Here is an 18,183-nt window from a genome sequence, read left to right on the forward strand (position 1 = left end):
TGAAAAATGTAGTATTTTTTCTAGAGACATTTTATTTGTGCGGATTTCGGCAATTCAAGTATGCCATCTTCAAGTCAGCTACATACAGGAACCATTGTGCCAGTCTTTGTATGGCAGTATTATCTGTTCATAAACATGGTCTCTTCAGTGTAGATGTACACCAGACTAGAACTCTTACGGGAATCGGAGAAATTCCGCAAGTAATGACGTTAACAGGCAAGGGGGTCTACATCCGTATTATCTAGATAAGTTGAGAATTTGGGTCTGACGGAAGGTGTGCCAGGGCAGTCCGTGCAGTCACAGTGACTGGCTTGTGTGGCTTAGTGGTCACAGCATCTTCCTAGTAAGCAGGAGACACCGGTTCTAATCCTGGTTCGGCAACAATTGTATTGTGTCTATGTCTGTATATTCACAAAAAGATAAGATTCACTATGGAAAAAGAACATAAGAAGAAGACTTCTTAGATATAACCATCAATAAAGAAAGCAGTTTGCATAAATTCTAAATTTACCGTAAACCAACAACAGCAACATCAACACAATCATACATCAGACTTGAAATCACCCACACTCACAGAAGCAAGGAGCACTCAGATACACGCTCCATAGACTCAACGCAGTACCACTCAGCACACAAAAATGCTAGAAACAATTAGACAACATCACACAAATAGCAGCAAACAATGGGTACAGTAGTAATCTAGTCACGAAGTTAAACCAAAAATTAAACAACAAATGCAGTCAATAAACATGTCACAGGCTCAGTAGAAAATAGCAGCACAACAAAACACCACACAATAAAACACACTAAACAGACCAACTACGTCACAGTGAATACATGAAAACAAGAAATAGGATGATACACAATGGCCTACAAGCACAAACTCACACACAAAGTAGCAAACATTTTCAAAAGACAAGGCGTAACCATTCAAAACAGACAGTTGAAACCAAAAGTACAGTCCAAAAATATAGCAAAAGACACAGACGTCTACCACAAAGCAGGAATATACCTACTACAGTGCAACACATGTGATAGAAGACATGTAAGACAAACCACTAGAACATTCGAAACTGGTACAAATTACATATCAGCGCATGTAAATGTGGGACCAGCTACTCAACTTATGCAGAATATTTAAGAGAAAATAATTCTAAATCCACAGGAAGAGAGAAAAACATGAGCATAGAATAAATAGTGAAAGACACCTCCTAACCTTACAAGAAAATTACCACAAATACGAAACAAAAGTTGAAATGAAGAAAGTACTAAATGATCAGGTGAGTGTGACTAATTGTTCACTGTTTACACTGATTGTTTATATGATAGAGAATAATCCCAAAAGCTGACTACAAAATCCTGTTTCTCTCCAATAATGAAAAAGTATGAAAAAATAAATAAATAAAAATAAAAACTTACATCAGTACACACAGTCACAGAAAAACAGTTGAAAGTAAAACCTGAGAAAGTTGGCAACACGTACAGAAAAAAATGACACTATACACACAAAAGTGACAAATAAATTGGTGTACGTTGAAAACAGTGACAAAAAGTGTAAACCTTCAACCAATTTGTTACCAGAGGGAAAGCTGTTTGACTTAGACGCTGATCTGTAGGTAATTTTCCATTTTATTGTAAACATCTCAACGAACTGTTCTCAATCTATAACCTATAAGTGCAAACGAAAAAAAAATGGTGTGATATTTCAGGACACCCAGGCAAAAAGTGTGTGGGTGTACCAGATAAATAAAAACCTTAATGTGCAGCATACAAAAGGCGTTTTCCTTTGAACCACTGTAATTTATACACAGCTGTTGCGAAAATGGCCAGCACAAGAAACTTGTTGAATTCTTAATCATCTTGCTACTCTCTTCTACGTTTTTTTTTTCATTTTCGATTATTGATAGGCTTCTTTCATGAAGCAGTTTCCACGGGGCGGCGTCGTATGTTTACTGCCCTGACAGGCAGCGAGCTGTTGGCGATGTTTGCTACTTGTGACTGTACGAGAGGACATCTCCCGTGGTAAGTTGGGTACGAGAGCACGCAGGCTGCTAATGACCCACCACTTAGCGCGTTCCTCATCCCTCTTGCCCCCCCCCCCCCAATACCCTCCCCCCACCCCTACCCACCAGAGACGCACCCCTCCGACCGCCCTATCGTCGGGCGCCTTTTGTAACGATAACGAGTTTTTGAAATTCCATTAGGAGGCAAACCGCTGAAAGCTTAAGTGAATTGCAAATAAAATCTATAGAATAACGGCCGTTGCGTGCAAACTCGCCACTCCGATGCGTAAACACGGCGATTAGAGGCTTTAATATCGGATTTTGTGACAAACAGCACGAGCAGGCAGCCAATTCTGCCCGGATGTGGCTTGATGACCGATTAAGCATGAAAACAACACGCAGGGTTCCTTTGCCAGGATTCACTATAAAATTCTTTTCACGCATGTGTCCTACAACACTCTGGAGCTTTCCTCCCCATTTCAGTGACTCTCAGTTTTCTTGCTTTCCTGATTCAGAGATTAGAAAAGACACGAATGCTGGCTTTCGGCGTTTTTATTCCATATCAAAGCAGTGCTGCGCTGCAAAGCCAACTGGTTTTCGTAGTGGCTCGATAGAGAAAGAAAGAAGACTGTGCGTGCGTTTGCGCACGCGCGCGCGCGCTAGTGCGTGTGTGTGTGTGTGTGTGTGTGTGTGTGTGTGTGTGTGTGTGTGAGAGAGAGAGAGAGAGAGAGAGAGAGAGAGAGAGACGTAAACGGAAACAGCTCCCATTCCAGTATCTCATTGTGTTCTCTCATGCTGTGCTCTTGTCTACGCCCCACTGAACACCCGGCTGCAACAAAAATACAAAAGAACATTACCATTCATTACTTCTTACAAGTGTGTGCACACAGACTCTACGTAATTTCTGAACGCTAAAAGCATTTTAAATGTACGCCGCAGCCTGACAGAAATGTTTTGCTACAGATAAGCCAGTATCGGCATGTGACCATTTTCAGATGCAGTTCCACCGGTGAAATGTGTCATATATTTTTAAGCCTGTTTAGTAGTGTTCCCACGCTTGATATATGTAGAGGTTCGACGTGAGCGTGGAAACACGTCTCTATTCCTATTTAACACTATGTAAAGGGTGGTCATAAGTAAAGTGCACCTACTAACAGAGGTCCAGTGTGGATGATAAATATCGAATGGCAGCGAAATTGAGTAAATACTTTAAGGCGTTAATGCGGAACCGATTTACGCTGCAAAAATCTAGTTCCAATTTTGGCCACCATGTGCAAATCTAGCCCTGTGAATCCAATAAACACGTGTTGAAATGTTCCCGTATGCAATAGATTAGGGTCGGGGCTTGGTCAGAAAATGAGAGAGGAATAGTGTAGATGTTACTATTAACCACAACATGCACAATTTTTTTTAGTATCACCACTGGAGACGTCGACGACATACTGATCCGCAAAACGGCGTGATCAACTGTTGCTCGCAGCAGTTGTAGTGGAATCTGAGCAACATGTTCTTGGACAGTGACCTGCAGATTAGGGAGGCAAAGGACTTGTCCCCTTTAAAAGCATTCTTTTAGATATTTCTAGAGCCAAATGTTACATGGATTCAGATCAGCTGATTTGCAGGCCATGCAACTGAAAAACCTCTAAAGATAACACGTTCGTGGAAGATCGCATTCAGCAGACCTTTCACTGGGCAAGCAACGTTAGGTGTGGCCCCATCTTGCGTGAAAAGAGTTGTATCTACACAGTTGCGCTCTTCGATAGCAGAAATCAGATGCTGTACAAGAAAGTTCCGATAACATGCGACTTTACTGTAGGTCTGACACGCCCTCTACGTGTATCCTGTCCAAAGAAGAGCGGACGGGAATAAATGTGCTTTTGAATCCGCACTACACAGCCACATACAGTGAGTGTAATCGATCTTCATGCACAACACGTGCCTTAACAGTACCCCACATTCGGCAGTTGTGTACATTCACTGCACCATATAGTGTATAATACGCCTCATCACCCCACTGAATACGTGCGGCCACGTGTAATCAACTTCGATCGTTCCAGACCCGAAAAGCAAATTCAGAACGTTGCTGTGGATCATGAGGTTTATTTGCTGCACCGTCTGGATCTTTCCATACTGTTGGCCATGGGGTGGAAAATTCTAGTGGCTCCACACCGGCACAAGTCCTATCCGGGGACTGTGCTCGATTCTCAGTCACAGCAACAGTAATCCCATCAATAATTTACATAGAGAGAGAACGCCTTACTCTTTCACGTGCCACACCAAGGTCGCCTGTGTTTTCAAATTCGTTATCGTCTTTAAACCATTTGATGGCCTCTCCTTAGGCTTTTCAGTCGGCGACACTCTCTCAATGCTCCACCGTAATAGCTGCCGACCATATAAAAGTTCCACTAACAGTCAAAGATTTTTCTTCACGATAGCCATGCTGTTCACTCATGTTATGCTTGACCAACGAGAGTGTGGATATCATACGTCATACACTGACGAGCCAAAGAAACTGTTACATCTGCCTAATAGCGTGTAGGACCACCGCGAGCACACAAAAGTGCCGCAACTCAACGTGACATGGATTCGACTAATGTCTGAAGCAGTACTGGAGGGAAGTGACACCATGAATCCTGATGGACTGTCCACAAAGCCGTAAAAGTACGACGGGGTGGAGATCTCTTCTGAACAGCACGTTGCAAAGCATCCCAGATATGCTCAATGATAACAAGTTTGTTTGTGTGGCCATCCTCCGCAGCATATTTTTTCGTAAATAAAACTGCCTTTTCCTGCTCCTAGTTACTTTATTTATCCCATACGCGTTTCGCCTTCTCCTGTTCTAAGGCATCATCAGTGGGATCTATAACTATACAGTTTTGTTAGTTACAGGTTGAAACGTCCCCTTTGAACAATTCTTACACGACTGTCCTTAAACTGACACACAATATTTTGTTAGCGCAACGCAATCTGACTTTCAAAAAAATCCCTGCAAAAGAATGGCCCTGACTAACATTAAACTATACCTTTCACAAATCACTTACCTCACAAAAATCTTCGCTGCTCAAGCTACTGCAATACAGCGAGCGCCACTACTGCCAGCTAAATAAAAGATTCAAACTACTGAAGGCACTAACTACTGATAGGGATAGTTAGCAAATGAAAGATATTAATAGAGAACAAACAATGTATTTACCTTGATATCATCATATTGGAGGTGAGCCGCCAGCAGTGGTGGATGTGGGGAGAGAGATGGCGGAGTTTTGAAATTTGTCATGAACTGCTATATTTATATATGATGATATCAAGGTAAATACATTGTTTGTTCTCTATTAATATCTTTCATTTGCTAACTATCCCTATCAGTAGTTAGTGCCTTCAGTAGTTTGAATCTTTTATTTAGCTGGCAGTAGTGGCGCTCGCTGTATTGCAGTAGCTTGAGCAGCGAAGATTTTTGTGAGGTAAGTGATTTGTGAAACGTATAGGTTAATGTTAGTCAGGGCCATTCTTTCGTAGGGATTTTTTTGAAAGTCAGATTGCGTTGCGCTAAAAAATATTGTGTGTCAGGTAAAGGACAGTCGTGTATTATTGTTCAAAGGGGACGTTTCAAGGTTATCAAACAGTTCATTTCGCGATTTCTATTAAAAAAAAAAAATTACTTACGATTTGCTGATTTCTGGAAGTCGCACTGCCACTTTGCTCACTGACATATAATCACATCGTTGTGTTCTAGCCTTCCACACACTGTTCAACATGATTCACACTCTTTTTTGTGGTGGACTATTGTTCTTTTGTCACTCGATACAACTATTTCGTCGTACACTGCCTTTCACAGCGTAAATATTGCGACTCCATTACGTGTTTCATCGTCTTTGGTATGTTTACCGATTTGTTGGCAACCTAACGAAGTATATGTTCGATACTAACGTCTATTTATGATGTTTATACCATGTGTGTGTGTGTGTGTGTGTGTGTGTGTGTGTGTGTGTATGAGCGAGAGAGAGGGGGGAATAGACCAGATTTTTTATTTTTTTTTGAAGGGGGGGGGGGGGGTGCGGGTACTAGCTGTTAGCGAGTCAAAACAGCTGTCACCAAAGTTTTCAGCCACTCGCTAACAACCAGTAGCTTCCCCCGCCCCCCCCCCCCCCCCACCCCAAAAAAGAAAAAAAATCTGTTCTATCCCCCTTCTCTCTCACTCATACACACACACACACACACACACACACACACACACACACGGTACAAACATCATAATTAGAAGTTAGTATCGAATATATACTTCGTTAGGTTGGCAGCAAATAGGTAAATATACCGAAGATGATGAAATACGTAATGGAGTCGCAATATTTACGCTGTGAAAGGCAGTGTACGACGAAATAGTTGTGTCGAGTGACAAAAGAACAATAGTCCACCACAGAAAAGAGTGAGAAACATATTGAACAGTGTGTGGAAGGCGAGAACACAACGATGCGATTATATGTCAGTGATAAAAGTGGTAGTGCTACCTCCAGACCAGATGTGAGGAAACGCAGATCAGCAAATCGTAAATAATTACTTTTTCTACAAAAAATCGCGAAGTGAACTGTTTGATAATCTATAACTAACAAAACTCTATCAATATGGATCCCATTGATGATGCCTTAGAACAGAAGGCGAAACGCGTATGGGATAAATAAAGTAACTAGGAGCAGGAAAAGGCAGTTTTATTGACGAAACCAATGCTCAATAATGTTCCTGTCTGGGGAGATTGGTGGCCAACGGAAGTGTTTAAATTCAGAAGAGTCTTTCTGGAGCCACTCTGTAGCAATTCTCGACGTGTGCGTTGTCGCATTGTCCTGCTGGAACTGCGTCGCGGAGAGATCTATTTACGAAATTTCAGTCACCAACTTTCTCTTCCGAATGTGAAAATATTTTTTTGAGCCCAACCTACGTAGGTAGGAATGATCATCAAAATAAAATATGAGAAATCAGAGCTCGAACAGAAAGGTTTATGTGTTCGTTTTTGCCGCGCGCTGTTCGAGAGTGGAATGGTAGAGAGATAGTATGATTGTGGTTCGATGAACCCTCTGCCAAGCACTTAAATGTGAATTGCAGAGTAATCATGTAGATGTAGATGTAGAGACAAGCGCTTAGGCGCTGGTGCGTCCAACAACAACATTGGTGAGAGGAGCAGCATCATGTCGCCTTCTCAGCAGAATCGCTGTTCTTCGTCCAGCATCACCTGATGAGGTGTTCTGGGGTGGCTCTGGGTACACAACCTCACCTCAGCACCTCAGCCGGTAGTTTGGACAGGAAGCATTACATTTCTAACACTGTAAGGTCTCTCAAAACGTTCAATATTCGAGGTCTCCCTTACCATAACTTTTAACAAAATAATAGCAGAATGTGCAATACGTTGTCCATGCTGTCGTCCCTCGACATGGATGGTGTTCGTTCGTAGCTCGGGCCAGCACGTTCCCCTCACCTCTTATCCACTGCAAAATCCTCTCATAGATAGCTGAGAATCTGGCACGCCACCAGTTGCTAGCTGTTATGAGTGACAAAATCGGCGATATAATTGAAGGAACATGAAAAGAGCTACCGGCATCATCCATGCACAGGTAGACACCTTACTGCTGCCTGTATGCTAAATGTAGCACCTTGCTTTCCACCAGGTTAGCTACAAATTTAATATTCAAATGGTTCAAATGGCTCTGAGCGCTATGCGACTTAACTTCTGAGGTCATCAGTCGCCTAGAACTTAGAACTAATTAAACCTAACTAACCTAAGGACATCACACACATCCATGCCCGAGGCAGGATTCGAACCTGCGACCGTAGCGGTCGCTCAGGTCCAGACTGTAGCGCCTAGAACCGCACGGCCACTCCGGCCGGCCAAATTTAATTTATTCTTCGTAATATACTCCATACAAATAAAAAGGAAAATTATCAAAATTTTTTATTTACTTTCCATCTTCGTATTGCAATTTTTATTACCAGTAGTTCAGGGGGATTAAACAGAAGTTCCTTAACAGCAGCACATGACATATCTGAGATAACCAGAAATGTACAAGCGACTTGCAGGTGCCCTGAACATGAGAGTTGACAGTTCTAACACGTTTTTATTACTTCGCTGTTCAGTAGAAATTTCACAGTTACTTTTGAACTATCTTCCTGATGAGCTGGATGACAAAGCAAAATCATCTCTCTTTCTTGTCGGTCTGTTCGTGTAGGCTGCCCTGCAGGACTGGCATGTTGTGAGAGTAATATCGGGGGTAATATCAGAACGTATTCCAGGCAGTATGCAAGCGAATGAACATGGCACAGCAGGGGGAGAGGGTTCGAGAAGATGGATAGATAGGAGGAGGAGCTGCGGTCAGTATACATGAAACTGGTGTAGCATATAACTAAATAATTACTTAAAAAAATGAGATATAATGAAAATATTTTAAATCCATTTAGATACTTCAGAAAAACAAAGCTAAAATGCAGAAAATAATTCTCTCACTAGAGATAAAATTTTGTTGTATAATAAGTCTTCAGATAGGGCTAAAATCTATAAAATAATTTCTCCCAGCCGCATACAGATTCATCACACCATGCAGATTGGCCTCAAAATTATTCCTTATGAATGTTTCGTAGCTATGACAATCCTTGTACGATTTATAACGACGAAAGTGGGGCACACGGAAGAAATTCGTCAGGTATGTATTGCACAGTGCTATAGGTCGTACACGTATTAGAAATACACAAGCACAAATTTTCATGGTATCTGTAAGGTGTTAGGAATCTTATGATTAGAAGAAATTATTTTACGAGTATACCTTTAGCCTGATGTACTACATGTTGCTTTAATTTGTGTTTCCTTAATTGACAGGTAATTGATTAACTAGCTTAAATATCCTGGCAGGTTAAGCCAAATGAATGCTATATGTCTTTTCGAATGTACAACTTGCATCTGAGGTTTTCAATATAGCTGAATTCTTCATTGCAGGACCCATTCACTTAATGCAAATGTGAGCGCAATCAGTAATACACGTTATCGCTTTCGGAATGTACAAGGGCCATTCATTTATTAAGGTCTGATCACTAGCGAAATAGAAACCACAGTGAAGATCAACATTGTTTTATTTGCAACAGACAGGTTGGTTGTAGGTTGATTTGGGGGAGGGGACTAAAAAGCGAGGTCAGCTGTCCCATGCGACTAGGGGAGGAAGGGGAAGGAAGTCGGCAGAGTCCTTTCAAAGGAACCATCCCAGCATTTTCTTGAAGCTATTTACGAAAATTACAGAAAACCTAAATCTGAGTGGCCGTACGTGGGTTTGAAAAGTCGTCTCCACGAATGCGAATGTGTTAACTACTGCGCCATTTCCCTCGGTTCAATATATAGATACACCTTACAGCTACTTCCTTACACAGTCGCCGCTCACACTTAGACCTTTGTCGTAGCATTGTACTAACACTCCAATACTTTCGTCATAGAAGGCAGCCGCCTGTGCTTCCCGCAAATTCTTTACGCTGGTCTGCAGCTCATTGTCTGTGCCAATATGTTGTCTTCATAGCTAGCGGTTTGTGTGAGCAGAGATGAATCATATAGGCAGGCAAAAGCATGCTCTATGATAAGTGATAAACACTTCCCATCGAAAAGGCTCCAGAAATGTCTTCATTGATGCCGTGTGTGGTCGAGAATCCGTTATGAAGAAGAAAATACGTGACAGTTATGTTAATGGGGTGCGTGAAATAACGTCAAATGTCTCAGCAGGTACTCAAACTTGGTGGGAGACATTATTTTCCAGGAGTCTTTAAGTGCTCACCGCTCGCTCAGAACTGAAAAGACCGACGTGAAGATATCCTCGGGCAGAGGCACTGCTCGGCGTTTCTTAGCGGAGCTTATCGCAGTTTCACTCTGGTTTCCATTTCGCAACAGATCGGACCTTAATAAAGAAATAGACTTTGTATATTGAATTAAAAAAAAATTGGTACCGACTGAAAACCATATAAGTGTTGTTCACCTTGTGAAGAGAGGCTACTTCGTTCTAAATTACGGAGATACAATACATTTAGTCACTGGATTCTATAAAATGACTTTTTTAATAATAATAATGTGAATATTTATATATGTGTTTGGAGAGAGAGAGAGAGAGAGAGAGAGAGAGAGATTGATTTTTGATTGAGATTTTTACTTCAAGTCGTAACTGGCACCTAAATTTTGGCTGCTGCCTCCTCGAATGATCAGCTTCTGCACCAGTTGGTGACGTATTACAATTTGGAGGATGTTATTGTTCTTTAAGATTTAAAATCCAACTCTGTTAGTTACTTGGCCGTATTGCGGATAGCTTTGAGCCCAAGTTTTCGTAGCTTTTCATACCTAAGGGACCATTGTTGTAAGTAAATAAGATCAAACAGCAATCTGCTTTTCGTGAGAAAAGGAGATTGCATAGCACACAGACTTCCTCCAAACTACGCGTCCTGCTACATCAAAATTGGTCAGTGGAGTTCGGCACCATACTATTGTACAAGAACATAATCCAATTATTATTATTATTATTATTATTATTATTAGTCGTAAAGCTCCCAACATGGAAGACGCTAAGTAAAGATGGTTCACTTCTGGGGCTTCTTATTCTTCTTGTTTGCCCACCAGGTCTTTATTCTTTGCGAGAATTCAGCTTTTCTTTCTTCGCTCCATTTTGTTCCAGTTCTCTGCGCTTTTGTCTCTGGTTTGACCTCCCATTTGTCAACTTTAAGTTTGAAATTGTTTCTTTTGTTCATGTCTTCAGTAGTAATGTTGGCTAATTCCAGATTTTTCTTTACATTTTTGATCCATTCTCCTCCATTAACAAGGGATGCTACGTATCTTACTATTTTTTTGTAAGTCTGTGATCGGGAAGTCTCATTATGTGGCCATAGAATTTTAGACGCCTCTTCCTCATGTCTATCTCTATGTTAGAATATTCTTCAATTTTAGAATTTTTCTGTAATCTATACCCCTCTTTGGTCCATCTTGGTCCCAGAATTTTCCTAATGATTTTCCTTTCCTCTTTCTTCAGGTTTTCCATATCTGTTTTCCTTTTAAGTGTCAAGGTTTCGCTGGCATACAGCATTATTGGTTTAATTACCGACTTACAATGTTTAATTTTTGTATTTATAGATAGACATTTTTTATTGTAAATGTTTTCGACCAGCCCTAGACCCCTACGAGCTTTTAATATTCTTTCTTGTTGTGAGTATTTTTCAGAAATTATCTCTCCTAAATATTTAAAGTATGGTACCCTCTTAATTTCTCCATATTTGGTTTGTAACTTAGAAATTTCTAGATTTGTTGTTGTAAACACCGTTTTCTCAAAAGATATTTGTAGGCCAACTTTTCCTGCACACTCTTTTAAGGTTTCTATCTGTTTGACTGCCATTTCACTAGAATCTGCCATTATTGCAAGATCGTCTGCGTAGGCTAAGTAGGGGATTTGTAGGTCATCTTTTTTGGTTCCCAGTGATATTGGTTTCCAGTACTTTTCTTTTTTGAGTTCTTTTTCCCATTATTGTAATTAAGAAATTATGAGAGATTGTTACTTATTGAATGAGAACTATAGAGAATTCATTTCTTTCCCTGTATTTTAGTGAAATTTGTACACTTACAATTCTGTCGCTTGATAGACGGCAACGACAATGAAGTTTACCTCCTTTTCCAAAAACAAGGTCTTTCTAGTCTTCACTTCCAGAAAATTTGTATACATAAATGTTTGGCTACTCTTACACATACTTTACTCGGTTTTATCACTAAAATATCAATTTTCATTAAATGTAACAATACGTTCTGAGCGACGGCCTAGCAACACGTAATCTTTCCACAAGATACAGATTAACAGTCCTATTTTTTTTTAAATTAATCAATTGTCTTTTTTTTAGAGTCCATACTCAAAGATTCCCCAATACTATCGTTGCGGGGATTGCGCGCTAAAGAGTTTCTTGATGTCCAGCTGCGCTTCACTTCACTTCAAGTACTTTTTGAATCAAATCTACATTTACGGTATTTACATACATTAAAGAGCTTCTCAGAATAAAATCAGGCACAAATTAGTTAAAGAAAAAAAGCAGTGAGGCACACATACCATTACAATCCACTGGAAGACTTAACTCATAGGACTGAAAATTACAAGCGCTTGTAATAGTGATGCATCGTCCAGTGCGAGACATTGGGGTAGAAAGCTTAGTTAAAAGTAGTATAACATGTTTAGCACAGCTCACTATAGGCTTACGAAAATGAAGAAAGTACTGAGGAAAGTGGATTTAAATCTTTGGAACATATTTCTTCTCTGGACGATATCTATTTTACTTTCACTACATTTAGTCAGTACTATTTTAATATTTATCCTGACGTGAAGGTGGGCTCATAAATTAGCTTTGTATAAAATCTGCCAAGAGAGAGTTGGAATTTCACTAGCAATGAAGAACATTAAGAAGTAACAGAATACATTATTCATGAAACAGTGCGAAGAGCAAGGAAACAGTTGAGCCCTTGTTTTGTACACACAGTCTTCAGTTAAACAAAAGAAAGACAACAATGTAATACACATTTTTTAACAGTCTAAGATAATGATTGACATAAAGATACGAGAACATGTGACGACTTGCTCCTGGCTGAGCGACTATGTAGATACGCGCATTATACATGAACGGATGACAATAGAAAGAGTGGTTATCCTCGTCTATATGGATACGAAGTGCAAGCCTATTCTGGAAACATGCGGTACTGGTTTACGTGATTCGGCAATAAAATGATCTTACCGCATGGCAAAAAGAAACATCGGAAGTAGATTGACATTGATTCGGAAATTTAAAATAGCAATGCGTTCACTTCACTAAAAAGCATCACGCTGTCTCGGAAATTTAAGTAGCACGCAACTCCGCTGATATTTACGTCACTCCATCACTAAAGGCTCATGAAGAGAAGCAGTCTTGCGCCAACGAACATGTGTCTGACTGTATCTCCGTCGCGATTGACACACGCATGCATATCAGGAACACATGGTGTAGAACACCTTACACTAAGCAATGAAACGAAGCAAAATGCAGTACCGTTTCAACTATTCCATTAGGGCCATTTCTTTTTTGAGTCTGCGATCGGCTGCGAAATTGAAACCACAGTAAAAATAAAAAATATTTTGTTTGCAACATTTAGCCACACCTTTCAGCTACTTATCAGTATAGTCACTCCGACTTAGACATTTATTGTAGCGTTGTACCAAATTCCCAAAGTCCTCCACATTAATGGCAGCTGCCTACGATATCCACAATTTCCCCACGTGGTCTTCAGCTCGTTTTCTGTGCCAAAGTGTTCTAGTAACCTAAGAAATGAAAGTCAGAGGGAGTCAAGTTCGGGCTATATGATTGGCGCCTAAACATTTCCCACTGAAAACGTTGCAAGAGCATTTTTGTTGGACCTGCCGAGAGAAGTGACGCAGTGGTTAGCACACTGTACTCGCATTCAGGACGACGACAGGTCGAAACCGTGTCCGGCCATCCATATTTAGGTTTGCTCTGATTTCCCTAAATTGCCTCAGGCAGATGCAGGATGATTACTTTGAAAGGACATGGCCGATTTTTCTTTCCTATACCTCCCCAATCCGAGCTTGTACTACATCTTTAATGCATTCGTTGTCGACGGGACGCTGACACTTATCTCCTCCCACCTCCATCTTCGTTGCACCTGCAGTATGCGACTGAGATTCTTACGGACACATAAATACATGACAGTTATTTTATGTGAGCTGCACGAAATCCAAAGAAATCCCTCAGCGGGACTTTATACTTGTGGGAGAGACTATTTTCTAGGCATTTTTAGCTGCTCATTGTGCGAACAGAACTGAAAAGTGCTACGTAATAGTCGGTCACTCTAGAGAAAATGCGCATAACATCTGCGCGAAGCGTCAGCAGATTTTCAATGTGCTTTTAATTTCGCGACCGTTCGAAAGTTGACAGAAATTTTGCCTTCGTATGTACAGGTTGTCAGAATCCGTCTGATAGACTTGATAGGGTGCTGCAGGGTAGGTTGCCCTGAGAAATAATTGTTAAGAAAAAAATCGATACATTGCATTGTTTCCGAATTAATTAGCAATGAAGCTAGTTAATCAGGCCGTTGCGCCCTGAATCAAGCGGACCTCCAAATTAGTGCCCGTTGCCCTCAAAGTGTTGTGAGGCAAACTGAGGACCTGCTTGACCGAAAAGAAGCGGTTCCGGTCTCGTAAAATGACAGTGGAAAGGCGTGCAATGTGCTGGACCACATGCCCCTCCATATCCGTACCCAGTGACACCTATAGGCTGAGGACCACATGGCAATCAGTCGGTACTGTAGGGCATTCACAGGCCTATGTGGTCGGAAGTTTAATTTTAGTTTTAGTTCTCATAGCTTGGATGATAGCGAATGAGACTGCTCCGTCTTTGGCCTAGGTTTGATCCTTCCTACTGTCCCACGCGTAATATCTGTGTCACTCTCTCGTTCGGTTTTAGGAAACCCAACGAAGACACGTTTGGCGACATCGTCTTTGGCGGGCCGGTTTAATTTCCGTGGGCAACGGTCTGATTAGTTAACTTCAAAACTTTGAAACCTCGCAATGCGTCGAATTTTTTTCTTAACTATTATTTCTCAGCACAATATATTTTGCAACACCATTAAAATCTTTTACAGTGTCTCTGACCCAGCTGTATAAGGAAATTAAGTCACTTCACATGTTGTCATAAACTGTAACCAAGGACCTGAAACCAAAGCCACGTGCAAATTCTTAGTTTTTTCTTGAATTTACAAGGTATACAACTTTGCTTCCGCCGTTTTTTCCCCAAAATTTTTAATGAAACAAATTGGTTGTAAATGTATTATTCAAAGTATTTTCCATTGCTGGCCATTACTTAGTCCAATCTTTCAGGCAGTGTACGAATCCCGCGTCGAAAAAATTGTTCACCTTTTGAAGCGATCCACGAATCGATCCAATTTGTGACTTCTTCATGAGATCGAAAGTGTTGTTCAGCCAGGCCATTGATCTAAACAGGTGATAGTCAGAGGGAGCAGTGTCTGGAGAATACGGCGAGTGGGGTAGGACTTCCCATTTTAACGTTTCCATGTATGTTTTGTCCTCTTTTGCAACGGCGGGTTGAGCGTTGTCGTTCTGCAAAATCACTTTATTTTTCCTTTTCGCTGTATTGCAGCCGTTTTTCTTTTAATGCTCTGCTCAAACGCAATAATTGCGTTCGATAACGAGCACCTGTGATTGTTTCACTTCATTTTAACACCTCATAGTACACGACGCCGAGCTGGTCCACCAAATGCAGAGCATGATCTTGGAGCCTTGAATTTCCGTTTGACCGTCGACGTGGAAGCATGGCCGGGATATCCCCATGATTTTTGCGTTTAGTGTTGTTGTAATGAACCCATTTTTCGTCCCCGGTCATAATGCAATGCAAGAGTCCCTTCCGTTTTGGCCTCTGAAGCAACTGTTCACAAACGCACTAACGTCGTTCAACGTCACTTTGTTTCAGCTCCCACGGGACCCAAATTCCTTCTTTCTGACTCATGCCCATAGCCTTGACGTTTTGAAATGGCTTGCTGTGTGACTCCCACTAATCCTGCCAATTCTTATTGAGTTTGGCGCGAGTCTTCATTCAGAAATGTATCCAATTCCGCATCTTCGAAAACATTCTTTCTTCCACCACTATGCCGGTCTACGACGTTAAAATCACTGTTCCTGAAGCGTTGGAACCACTCACGGCACGTTCTGTCATCACTAGCGTCCTTACCATGCGTACTTGAGAGCATTCGATGAGACTCAGCCGCTTTTTACGTCATACTGAAAGAAAACAGTAACACCTCACGCAAATGACGAGAATTAGGCTAGTAAACTGACATTTTCAATCAAGAACAACTTTAGTCGATTTGTGTCTGAATCATAATGATTGAATGAGGTTATGTTGTCCGAGGTCCAAGCTAACTGCCTGACGTCCGAAATCTGTTTCCTTCGACCGCTGCTTACCGTTGTCGCCACCTGTCGGCAAACGGCGGAAGCAAAGTTGTACACAATGTGCAAAGATAAGTTAATAAATTAATTTAATGCGTTGGGCACACCATTAACTCTGTGCAGCGTTTAGGACTTGAGGTAACTTTTACAAGAGACGCGCCTGGGACGAACAGCCCAGAACGGCATGGCTCTTTTTCCGTGTTGGGAGGCAGTTTGGCGCGTGGGGGCGGCGGCACCTGGAGGCAGGCATCGACGCGCCGCCCCCGCCGTCGCGTGCCTGGCATTCGCAGCGCAGCCCCCAAGTTTTCACAAACAGATGACAAACACTGCGCGCTAATTACCTGCGCTAAATCACGCCGCCGCCGACGTGGGGTGCCATTTAGAAGCCGTCCCGCGGGTCGTTCCTCAGAATCCGCGCTTATTTATCGCAGCTCTTATTCCGGCGGCGTGTGGCGCGGCCGTGGCGTTCAGGCGTCCCGCCGTCACGCTTTGCCACACCGACGTCGCCTCGCGCGACACAAAGGCACGCGGACACGAGCTGTCATTTCGTCCACTGTTGCGAAAGTGATGATTGAACTAGGACTGTAATGTGTTGTGTACAAAATTAGTGACACGATTTTTGCTTTACAACTGTTGACACGAGGGTTAGTCAAATGTAAATCTTCTTTATTTATTTTTATTATTATTACAGGTGCACAATATCTTATCAGTTGAATAGGGATGTGTGTGGGGTGTGTCGACTCTTAGCCCTTACGACGGTTTGAGCCGGCCGGTGTGGCTGAGCGGTTCTAGGCGCTTCAGTCTGGAAGCGCCCGGCCGCTACGGTGGCAGGTTCGAATCCTCCCTCGGGCATGAATGTGTGTGAAGTTCGTAAGTTGGTTAGGTTTAAGTAGTTCTGAGTTCTAGTTGACTGATGACCACAGATGTTAAGTCCCATAGTGCTCAGAGCCATTAGAACCATTAGACGGTTTGAACTCTGATGGGGACACTTTCACTGAGATGCCTGAATGTCTGTGGAGGAGTGGTGGAATATACATCTTCAAGAACAATTCTCAACTGTGGTAATGATGTTTGAGGCTGGGGTAATGCGTGAAGTCGTTTTGGGCAGCCCAGTCCATTTCAGGGAGTTATTGTCCACAAATCATTAGACAATTTGGTAAAACGTGTTAATAGCCTTCGGTATGTAGCGTTATGTTATGCTTCGTTTGGGGAGCACACCCTAACCACGAGATCACCCCCACTCTGTAGCACCATCTACTCCACTTTTTTGCCACTCTAAATTATGGCAGATGATCCATCAGATTGTCGCAGGGCACAGCATGATTCATCCTTCCAAATAATTTATTCCCACTCATTCACCATCCAGCGACACCCATATCTTCACCACCTCAACCACCGCTTAGCATTGACTACAGAAATGTGTCGCTTATGAGGAGCTGTTCGACCGTTGTACCGTGTGGTGCTACCATGGTACCTCATTGTGCTACCTGACTGCTAACAGCACTTTGCCACTCTCAAGTGATTCCTTTCGCTGATTTCAAGTAATTGTTTACTACCAACCTTCGCAAAGTTCGATGATCCGTGTCCATTAGTAGATGAGGTCTGCTTGGTCCTCCGTTAACTTTTACATTTCATTATCACAATACCAACAGTCAATCTGGGTGGCTCTATAGGGGTTAAAATGTGAACCATGCATGGCTCGCGTTTATCCCACTTATTTGTCATCTTCTACTACGGTACTGCCACCTCGTTTACTGGCGTCACTAACTTCCTGCCATAACTGCCCGTGAGCGGCAGCAGCAGGGCGTATCGATAAGTACACTGTCGTACCATCTCTGGAGCGACCGATAATATTTCTGGGTCGTGGTGTGTCTGGCAGTCAGTTCGGGAAGGACCAGCAGTGCAGTGGGGATGCAGCAACGGTGAAGACGGGGGGCCGGTGAGGCGCTGACAGCCAGTGCTCGCCGACCGCTGGCGACACACATGAACTCTCCGACGGATTGAGATCTGAGCGAGACGACCGTTGGTTGGTCGTCTCATCGGCCGACGTATACTTGGTTCTTTCACCGTTTCCGGGTCTGGACAGTGGGTCAGTTGGCGTGGAGCAGCGAGGAAGTCTCCGCAGCTGGTAGTTTGTGTGGGCCCGCTGGCAGCCTCTATGTGGTGTCGAAGTGTGTGGTGCTGTTCACATTGCTAAG

This window comes from Schistocerca piceifrons, chromosome 4 (assembly GCF_021461385.2).
Source record: "Schistocerca piceifrons isolate TAMUIC-IGC-003096 chromosome 4, iqSchPice1.1, whole genome shotgun sequence".
NCBI classification, from domain to species: domain Eukaryota; kingdom Metazoa; phylum Arthropoda; class Insecta; order Orthoptera; family Acrididae; genus Schistocerca; species Schistocerca piceifrons.